Source organism: Aplysia californica, unplaced genomic scaffold (assembly GCF_000002075.1).
Source record: "Aplysia californica isolate F4 #8 unplaced genomic scaffold, AplCal3.0 scaffold00909, whole genome shotgun sequence".
Classification (NCBI taxonomy): domain Eukaryota; kingdom Metazoa; phylum Mollusca; class Gastropoda; order Aplysiida; family Aplysiidae; genus Aplysia; species Aplysia californica.
The window spans coordinates 175,355-184,665 of record NW_004798179.1 but is presented as its reverse complement, the minus strand read 5'-3'; the positions used below and the strand labels follow the sequence as shown (position 1 = coordinate 184,665).

Here is a 9,311-nt window from a genome sequence, read left to right as displayed (position 1 = left end):
GACAGACAGACAGACAGACAGACAGACAGACAGACAGACTGACAGAACAAAGCGAACGGTGCCGACACAACAAGAAAAAGAAAAATTAAGTGAGCGCTTCTGATCGATTACTGCAACAAACAAGCCTGAGTTCTTTGCGGCTGAGTGTTTAGTTTTTATAACAGTTTCACGGCACTTGCTGAGAAGAAGAGGTGTAACGAGAGAGAAGAACTACAAAGAAAAGAAGGAGCAGAGATAGGGGTGATATAAGTCTGATAGGAAAAAAGGAGCAAACCACACTATAGTGCCGTCAAAAATCCGAGTGCAACTTATCCTCAAATATCTCTTTATCATTTGAATATCATCCATACTTTGCATAGCAGTTTGTATCAATTTGTCTTAACTAAATCATATTTGTCTGAACGATTTGGGCTAGATGAAAAAACTTTTCTTCATAAATTTATATAAAATACGTGAAATCTCTGTCACGAGTAAAATGGTATTGTTCACAGCACTTTCCGCTTCACACTCACATTTTGATTACGCATATATGGCCTACGTCAGAGCTCATCAAAGACAATACTTGCAAAATGTGTTACAAAAAATTATTGTTCTAGTGAGCACATTTTTGCACTAATGGCTCTCAAAACATGCGCTCAGTAAGCATAATGTCCCGATTTGAAAAACCGGACGGACTTGCTATTAAAAGCTATTATTTCCCCTGCTGTAAACATTTAAAAATCTTAGAAACCACCCGCTAGGATTTTTTATTAGTATTTATTAAGGAATTTTCTAGAATACAGCTTGCAGGTGTTTACAAAAATTTTGATCTATTAAGACATATTGATTCAAGTCACTGTGCATAAATTGGAGAACCTATGTTCGAAAGTTGAGGAGATATTTGAAAATTAGTCGCACTACGATTCTTTGACCTCACTATCGTGTTATTTCGCTATTACTAAACTCTCTCCTCTAAGCAAAGTGATCCTTCTTTGAATTATTGTCCATGTATGTCAAGCTCAGCAGTTGTCAATTCCTTAATAGCTAGCTCCTATTTTTGCCACCGTTAAAAGGGTGAAAAATTCCTACTTCCCACCTTTTGTATTTCCTGGCTTTGCATTAAATAATATATGTCACTACTCGAGTGATCCCCACCGTCCACCAACATTTAGAGATTGGCCGTTTGTGGCCAGATATGGCAAGTATTGGTCTAACATGACTTTAGTTAAGTTTATATTAAGCAGAGATAAGCATAGAAAACAACAGCCAATCGCAAGGGAAAAGCAAATGCAACGGAAGAGGAAAAAAGAAAAAAAAAAGCAAGACCTAGTAGTAGCACCCTCTAATTACTACCCGCAAAGTAGGCAGACGTCGAATCAATATTTATTTTTAAAAGTCAGGGGGTGTTTTCAGAATATACATTTCAATGTTTTCATGTTAGTCTTCCTCTGTCTGTTTCCCCCCTGACAACATGGCAGAGGTCTGAGTTGTCAATACTCAATCAGCATTCTGTCTCCTGCGAACGCTTAGCGCACGCTCTCACATCGATCCCTAATTAATCACAAGGAAAACGTCAACGACCGATAGTTTCCCTCAACGGGCAGGGCTTTCATCAATCTTTCAAATTGGGAGCGTGGGTGGTTGGTGGAAGCTCTAGTGTTGCTTGTTGTTGCTTTTTTCGCCTATCAAACATTAATGATCATGTTGAACCCCCCCCCCCCCTTTAAAAAAACCTTAAGCGCAACACTTAGAGACGCAGATGTCCAATGCCTGACCGTTTTCCTAGCGGAGTATTGTAATGTCACCTCCCAGATGATCCCCTACCTAAGTTACCAAACCACCCACAAGTGGGCGATATCGCCCAGCTTAGTAAGCACTGCGTCAGAATCAGGCAGTATTTACCAGTTTGGTGAACCAGAACCATACTAAAAATCAGTATTGAATAGTTTGGTAAACTAATACCATATATCAAAAACTAGTATTGAACAGTTTGGTAAGGCAATACCATACCATAAACGAAATACGTTTGGAAATGAAAACTGCAGGAGGAAATAGGCAGGGCAGTTTAAAATATCGCAAGTATTTTGTTTTTGTTTGCGTAAAGAGAAGCACACTGACACAATAACGGTCCTTTAGCCCAAGGGAACAAGTTAACAGAAACACTACACGGAAAGAAAAGACTTAAGGCTTACCTATTGCACCTTCTAACCACTCGCTAATTAAATTCATCCATCTGTAAGATTTGAAGTTCAAACTTTAAAACAGACCAAAAACAAATTATCAAAAATAGACATTCAAATTTGTTTTCTTTGTGTTGGATTTTTATTTCTCCTGTAATTTTCAAATGTGATTGATAATCATTTACTTATTTATTTATTGATCTATCTATTTATTTTATTTATTTATTATTTTTTTTTTTGGGGGGAGGGGGCGTAAGCACTTTACATTACAAAAGAGGTGAATAAAGCGAGTGTTTTAGCGGGGACAGTTCCTGTGATTGGTGACACAGTGGGTGTTGAACTTTGAGCTCATTATTGATCGACAGAAGTGGTATTGAGAAGGGAGTAATTTGCCGACAGCAACGGTGTTGATGGTGATCACTGGGACAAGTCCTTTTTTAATGGAAGAAAAGAGGGTGAGGGGGGTTCTCACATAATGGGGCATTGTTGAGAGTGAAGGGGGGGGGGGGGAGTTGATGAGAGAGAGAGAGAGAGAGAGAGAGAGAGAGAGAGAGAGAGAGAGACGGAGAGAGACAGAGACGGAGAGAGAGAGAGAGAGAGAGAGAGAGAGAGAGAGAGAGAGAGAGACGGAGAGAGAGAGACGGAGAGAGAGAGACGGAGAGAGAGAGAGAGAGAGAGAGAGACAGAGAGAGAGAGAATAGAACAACAGACAGACTAACAGACGAACAGACAGACTGACAGACAGACTGACACATACAGACGGACAAACAGACGTACAGACAGACAGACACACAGACAGACAGACAGACACACAGACAGACAGACAGACAGACAGACAGACAGACAGAGGAAGAGTTCAGGGAGAATGAGCTGATTGTAGCGGAGGCGGAGGATATGGAGGAGATACATATTAATATTTGAATCCCAATTCTTCGTACATAAAAAAACAACAATCGGTTTTACATTAAAATGCGAGGCATGCAGGCCTCACATCATCGTGTATATTAAGCAAATCAACGAGGCCCACTGCTTTCCAAAATAGGTGAGCAATCTCGTAAAAGTGAACGAAACTAAATAAAACTGCACGATCAAAAATTAAACCTATTATGGTACCAAAGTTTGAAAGGATTTTAAAAACATAATTTATCTTTATTACAAGGGGAAAATATCACCTTACGAGACCAGCCGCGTTGAATATATGTATGTGCAAAATGTTTTCAGATATGTATTTGCTTTTGTCGGGGTGGAGGTGAATTCAGCAACTCCAGTACCGACACAATAATGGAAAACTGAGCTGGAGAAAGGCGAAGCGGCTTATGGAAATGACGGACAGGTGATATGATCGATATAAGATACAAAGCATTTGCTTACCAGACGATGTCAGTGCTCACTCTCACTCGCAGCTCACTGGAACACAAGTCACAATATCGTTAATATCAATACTGCAAATGCGACAATCTCATTTTCTTCCCTTCCAAACAGTGCTGGCGTGATGTCTAAGCCAGGAGTAATCAAGCCCAGGCAAGAATCTTACTCTTCTCTACGTCTCTCCAAGACGAAGGCTAACAACAAAGAAATCATAATATCACGAAAGCCTGTGGCATCGTTGACACAAGTCGACCCGAGATGACAAACATGCCATTCCGCGACTCATGGTCGGCAAAACGCACGTGCTTATCCCAGCTACAGCCGCCGGTGAGTGTGAGTACGCACGCGGGCGGGCGGGCAGGCGCGCGCGCTCCCTCACAAAGAGAAGTCGGAGTGGAGAACACAGACAGAGTCGTCCGCGCGGCTAGATCGATCCCCAGGCTGTCGAGAACGGTGTCTAATGTCGTGACTGGCGCGCTGTGAGCGAAGGCTGGGAGACAGAGAAAAGCCGCGTCTGTTCTGCTCAGTGACCGGTTTAATAATTCTGTTTTACGACTGTCTTCATCGAGAGGAAGCGGGGGAAAATCGAACTCCCATCGTTGTTAAACGAAGCCACAAGTGTTCCCATGCTGTAATTTAAAAAGAAAAACAATAACAAAAAGAAAAAGAAAAAGACAAATCGGGCCAATGTTCGTTGAATCTTAGGTTTAACTAGAGCTTCTTCCGACAGCCCCCCTACCCCCCCCCCCCCCCCCCCCCCCACCACACACACATACCAAGAGTACTTTTCGACAACCCCTTCCCCACTCCCACACAAACTTTATATTTTTTTTAAAATACATTAAACGAGAGCAAATGTTTTGCTTCGAGAAACATTATAATTATTCAGAAACTGTGGGTTTTGTATTGCATAAGTCCCTTTTATATAGTTTGGTTTCTATTTTCTTTTTGTTTTGCTTTCTTTTTTTTTCTTCTTTTTTTTAGAATAAGGCTATGTGCACAATTTAAACGGCAAATATGAGAATCAAACCTTTTGTTGTTTAGTTTTGTGTTTCGTATAATGTGAGTGGCACGCTGTAATGCTTTGCGTGTTGAAAGGGGTTTTAAACATTAGAATATACCATTTCGCTAAATGTTCGCACTGTCAGAAAAGAGGCAGAAAACATCCGTGTCTGTTCTGCTCAGTGACCGGTTTAATAATTCTGTTTTACGACTGTCTTCTCGAAACGAACTGGGAGAAAATCGAACGCCCATCGTTGTTAAACGAAGCCACAAGTGTTCCCAGGCTATAATTAAGAAAAACAAAAACAACAACAACAACAACAACAACAATCGGGCCAATGCTCTTTGACTCTCAGATTTACACAGAATGTCTCTCGACAATCAAAGTTACATAAAGTCAAAATATTTCTCGAAAATTAAAGGTGTCCTTGCCAGGCGACATTACAATACGGCAAGCGTGATTTTTCAAATAATACTATCTTCCAAAGCTGTATTTTATGTGTTACACCTCCCCCAATATTATTTGTAAAAACATTCGTACAATCTCCCGTTAAAAATATATCAAATTGTGTAGATGTCTTGGCGCCCCTGTCGACACAATTAATTCGATTATTTAGGAGACGAACTTTCGACTCTGCCCTGCCTGTCAGGACCAACCCGGGCTGATGGGGATACAATATCACAACAGAAAGACTGATACTCAACAAAAATTTTCTCCCAAATCGAGAATCGAACTCGGGCGTCCTGCGCTCGACGGCGAGGCGCTTTATATCCGCGACATCAAAGACGCTGGTTAATTCCTCATAGATATACATTAGAATAGGATAGATATAATGATCACATGTTATTTTTCTTTGGGCCTTGTTATATTGTGATGTCACCAAAGTAACCATATTGAGTTTTGAAAAATCAATAAATGAACTGGATGGGTTTTTTTTTAAAGGACAGTTGAACGTGAACAAGCAATAGCTCATATATCGATGTGACAATGAGCACATAACTTTGCCTGGCACTCCTGTAGGTCAACGACCAAAGGAAAATAACTCTTCATCCAGTGTAATTAAACAGATTCTATTTTTTGGGGCCTTACATTAAATATTGCCCTGTGGGTGTATACACAGGGTCATTACAATGACATTTATCTAGTATACAAATTGCTCGTTTTGAGTCAGAGACACAACTTTGCCCCTACATTTCAGGGCAATAAGGTACACCCCTCCCTCCCCCTTCCACCCAAGAAGGTATGGAAGTCACTGCGTGCATGTTAAAAAGTACCCACCAGTCTGATGGAATTGTGTTTCAATGCCTGGTTGTGGGGATGAAACTGAAGGTCAACCTTTTGACGTTTTTTGTGTATACTGTAAATCATCTATTATTTCTTTTACCCACTTAGGGCTAACATTAAAGCAAACGTGTAGGAACCAGTGGCCTTTTAGATTGTCTTCCAACTTTTAGACCTTCGTGCAAAGGTTTGAGACAGTCAGGCAGATTTCCTGCGTGTGACGTCAAAGCGCCTAACAGCTTTACCAAAGACTCCATAGCAAAGAGAAATAACATGGGGGAAAAGGTAATATAAACAGTTTCCACCTGCTAACCCAAGGAGCGGTACATTCAATTAATGCCCTTGGGTTCACAGAAACCAATACGGCAGTAAGCTTCTTCCTTTCACTTAAGCCTCTTTTGTGACGTATTTCCCGCCTCTCATCCCCTCTCAATCCCCCCCCCCCTCCTCAAGCTCTTTCCCCAAAGCTCAGTCCTTTCTCCTCACCTCCGTTCCCTTACACCAACATTCCTCTATAACTAGACGTGTACTGCAGTATCCAACAACGGTTAGTTTCCCTCGAAACAGGTTAATATATTTAGAGCTCAACATTACCTAAGCCTTGCACGGCACTGTGACAAAACAGTTGCCCAGCGGCTTTATAAGAGAAGCAGCAGGACTTTAAGCCCCGGTTACACGCAACGATAAATAGTATCAGATTGGTCGTAAGAGAAAACTGTTCATTTTATCGAACTGTGTTGTCTGTTTATACGTTCCAATCTATCTTCCGGTTTTCTATCGATTGAGGAGATTCCTCCTCATAAAGCCACCATGTCTCTTTGCGACGACAGCGATTTGCATCCTCTTTATGTGAAGGTTTCGAGCTCTGGACCTAATCAATGAAAGGCGAACACAACCTCTAGATCACAGAAGCCCCCCCCCCTTTTTTTTTCCCCAGTACATTTTGATATAGCAGAACAGTGTCTTTAGAAAAGGGTGGCCATACTGTAGGCATACCGTGCTGTGTGTAGAACCGGAAGCTATGATTTGACTGCAGCAGATGTGCAACGCACCGAGTGACCTTGATGCACAGCTTCACCCTAGACGATCAACTAATTAATAAAATTGCTAAAATATATATAATAACGCACCACATCAGGTTCTCCGTGATTACCATGATTATTTTGAGACGCTGATTCCGAATATGAAATCAGTTTTTACCTACGATGATTATTTTTTAAAAATTGAGTCCTGAGCTTAGTCTTGCCCCGCGGCAAATTTCAAAGTGAATGTACGTCACAGCGCGTCTCCCTCAAGTGTGACCGTGATGGAACGAAAAATATCAAGCAGCGCTTGATTTCTCGACCGAGTCTCCAAACCATCGTTCAGTCGTCGAAATTCTGTGGTTACACACCACACCTAACGTTTCAGCGCATGATCGCCATATCGTCCAGTTTTTGTACAATTTATTGTTACGTGTAACCGGGCCTTTAGTAATAATTATTGTGCAGTGCTTGCGCTGTAAACACAGTGAATATGTTAACTTCACGTGCCGTTGTTACGTTGACGTGAGGTGAGGTACCAACCACAGTTTTGTACGCGCTGTCGTGTCATGACCTAGACTAGCCTTGTGAGAGAGAGAGGTCGGTGAAAAATGACCACCGAGAAGGAAGGAATGAAACATTTTGTACAGGCAAAAAAGAAAATGCTTATACTGAAGGCTCCGTTGGGTTCACCAAATATTTCAACGACGAAATATTTTTAAAGAATTTCATCTCCTCATCGAGTTCTATCTGACATTTATGGCCTTGTTTATTTACTACGACCATAAGGTCAGAAACAAAATATTTTAACTGCTCAATCAAAATCGTAAGAATATTTTGATCTACAGTCATTAACAAGACATTCTAAGAATTGCATTTGAAAAAGCTTGACATGGAGTGAAAGTCAAAATTTTTGACGAGAAATTTCTCAAAACTGGGTACTGTGCAGATAGAATTTGTAATTTTAAGGTAGCAAATTACTTCCTTTATATCCAGCAGCATTTGTCTTCATTTGCCATCGTGTGTATGTACACCCAGACCTAATTATCTATTTAGCATAATTTGTTTATTTGTCTAAATGCATGTTGGTTTTTTTTGTGTGAGAGTACATATATATGTATCAGGCCTTCCGAAACAAAGAGATTTTAGACAGGCGCAGGGGCGGTTCTTTGCCTTCTGTCGTCTGGATAGTGGAGAAGAGATTGATTGCTGATAACACTTTCTTCAGTTTCAGGTAAATCCAGACCTACACAATTTATCAACGTTTAAAAAGCACCTTGCCGCTTCGGGGGCGGCCAAAGAAACAATATATTATATTGGTTCGCTGTTGTGTTGTTGCACTACATAGACTTGTTCCTTCTTCTTTGTTTATCACGAGGGCTCGTAAATTTTATGTATATCGCTCCCCGTCAGTAACGATATGGAACTTATTCATGCGAGACTTTACCAAACACTACCCGCTCAATGGTGACGTCAGCCTCCCCGGCCAATTCAGCTTTTGCCCTCAGAACGCAAAGACTGCTTCTAATTGCCAATTGGCCTTTCTTTTTCTTACAAGGGAAGGACAAGTCTCCAGTACGAATACATTATTATGAAAATTGAATAATAGAAGCATAATTTATTTCTACTTATTTTTAAATTACAATATGTCCATTTTTCGGAGAAAAGGCCAATGGTCTATATAAAATCTAGAATTCTGTTGGGATAAATGATGAAGACCAAATTCTTTAGGAAGGGTGGGGGTTACACCTCAAGGCTATCTCGATTATTTGGTGATAAAATTTTACCAAATTTCAATAACAAGCATAGTGGCGAGCCTTTAAATCCACAATAACATTTCAGTTTAGTTGAGTTCAATAAGAGTTTACGGCGCCCGCAACTGCATAAGGTCATACGTGTTCGCGAAACACGAGTTGGTTGTATTCACAACAGTTTACAGCACGGCTTAATTTTTTGCCAATATTTCTAACAAAATGCTAAAAGATCGTGGTAAAAAAATTCTTAGTTTAACATCATTTTAAATAATGTTTAAAATTTATATAACGCTATTCACAAAATTTACTGCACAGGCCAATGGCCTTTATAAAATCGGGAATTCTTTTAGGATCAACGACGGAGAATAGGTCTTGCTTTTTTTTGCATTGGAAATATTTCCTTCGGGTCTCTCCAAAGTCTGGACATTCTGTTAAGATGTGTCTAATGGTAAAATCTGTGTCGCTTCCGACACAGGACGGATTTTCATCTCCCTGAAGGAGGTATTTATGTGTCAGGGAGGTGTATCCGATGCGTATGTCAACTAAGAATAACTACGTCTCTTCTAGAGAGTCTCGAAGGTTATCGTGGACCCAGTTAGGGAATGATGTTGTAAAGTTTTTTGTTAATTTGTTTTTCCTAATGTGTCTCCCACAGACTGGAGCTGTGCAATAAGATTTTTGACAAAAAAAGCTTCGCTGCCATGGAAAAGGCGCCATATTGATA

General features: G+C 40.5%; 1 protein-coding gene across 1 annotated transcript in view; it reads right to left on the bottom strand.

Annotated features, from left to right (window-relative positions):
- LOC101858366 overlaps positions 1 to 3,868 on the bottom strand; it is a 62,381-nt gene extending 58,513 nt beyond the window's left edge. The window contains exon 1 of the mRNA XM_005110554.3: positions 3,531 to 3,868. The gene's annotated coding sequence lies outside the window, so the exon portion shown is untranslated. The remainder of the gene's footprint in view (positions 1 to 3,530) is intronic.
- Positions 3,869 to 9,311: the final 5,443 nt, after the last annotated feature.